We start from the raw sequence: 1,826 nt of genomic DNA, 5'->3' as shown, positions 1-1,826 counted from the left end.
TTTATATGATTAAATAGAAATAAGCGTATACATCTCCATGCATAAAAGAACTTGGCAGAGCCCTACGTGGTAGATTGCTTGCCTTTATTGTTATTTTACACTCGTAAAATACAAATTATAAGGCTCTATAGATGAAGAAGAATAAGAAGAATGATGGTGAAATACACACACATGCACAAACATACATAGCTCTCTCTCTCTCTCTCTCTCTAAGCGTAGTTGCATATACCCAGTTCACAGGAGTACCCTTTCTTGCACTTGATGTTGCATTGCCCACAATGCTTCTTGTTGGAGGAAGGGTTGATACATTTACCTCCACAACATATCTCATTGTACTTGCACTTCTTCCCACAAAACCCACAATTGAGTCTGTCTGTTTTCACATTGACACATTTCTTGCTGCAGCAATCAGGTCCTGGGCTACCCCTAGCTCTACATATCCTAGGGTATTTGTTACAAGTCATTTGCTGCCTAGGGTTGCTGCTGTAATTTTGTTTCAGGAACCTACCCTACCCATTCCCCTCAGAGAAGATGATGGTTGTTCACCATTATCTTCTACTTCTACTTCTCCTTCTTCTCTTGGCATTGCTGCTGTGATGCCTATGACTAAGGCCATGGCTACTGCAAGAACAAAGAACACCTTAATCAACTTCATGGTTCGTGAGTGAGGAGTAGAAGGAATTGGAAATTAGAATGAGGGAAGAGGGAAGAGGGAGACAAGAGGGTATAGATGAAATGAATGGTGAGTCTGAAGAGTGAGTTTGATGGATTTATATAGAGAAGTTGGCAAGAGAGAGTTGACATGAAGGGCTAAAGAGGAGCAGGTGGGCATACCGTTTACGTTTTGCATTTTTCTTTTAGTGGGTTGGTCTAATTCAATGGCTACGTACTAAATTATGAGACCAGAATGTCATTCAAAAACCAAATGAGACTAAACTTCTTACTAAGAACAGCAACAGCTAGCAAGGTTAGGCAACATTTCATTAACATCAATAAATTCTTTTGTAGAAATGGACTAAGATAGACTGTTGTAGCCTCTGGCGGTTGGAAATCCTACATACGATATTTGTGTGGAATAGTGGAGGGTAGGCTAGCCCTAATATGGGGTTGGAGGCCCGGAGGTCCAAAGGTCGAAGCACAGTCTGGTCTTTTGAGATCCGTCCAACCAAATTTGGATTTTAGATCCAGTTTTCATTCACCCATTGTGAAGGAAGAATCCCCTCGTCATTGACTATGGTAGTCTGGTTGAAATAGGGAGGGATGTGTTTTCATTATGATGACACTGGAGTCCAATCACATAATCAAATCACTAGTGACATGGGGATCCTTCCTTCTCCCCCTTGTGAGAAAATTTTATCCCAAATTTTAAATATAACATTTTGAAGAGAGGGATCTTCACACCAAAATGTGGGGTGGGGAGGGGGACCTCCCCCACGGGAAACAATTTCATCACCAATGTCAGTGTGAGTCCCAAATGGCTAGATTGTGAGAAGACATATTGTGTATGCATCCTTCAATGTTGATGTGGGAATTTTTTCCCCAATTTGAAATATATCAGAAAAAGTTATGAAAAGTCAAAAGATTAATGGAAATGTTTTCATCACTTTAAAAAGTACAAGAGATAAGTTAGATTAAGTTAAATAATTAAGGTCAAAATAACACGTAAAGTGTATCTAATACTTTAATCTGATGAAACCCTACTAAACTAACAACAGCATTCTATCTCCCTAAACAAGTTACAACGACTAGACAATTTGTTAATAATTTGTTATTAAAACCGGATTGCTGCGGCCTGGACCATCGGCCGGTTTGACAGTCCAACCATG

General features: G+C 39.8%; 1 pseudogene; it reads right to left on the bottom strand.

Annotated features, from left to right (window-relative positions):
- Positions 1-195: 195 nt before the first annotated feature.
- On the bottom strand, positions 196-697 carry LOC122058933 (annotated as a pseudogene).
- Positions 698-1,826: the final 1,129 nt, after the last annotated feature.

Source organism: Macadamia integrifolia, chromosome 13 (assembly GCF_013358625.1).
Source record: "Macadamia integrifolia cultivar HAES 741 chromosome 13, SCU_Mint_v3, whole genome shotgun sequence".
Classification (NCBI taxonomy): domain Eukaryota; kingdom Viridiplantae; phylum Streptophyta; class Magnoliopsida; order Proteales; family Proteaceae; genus Macadamia; species Macadamia integrifolia.
The sequence above is the reverse complement of the archived record's forward strand: the minus strand, read 5'-3'. Positions and strand labels throughout refer to the sequence as shown.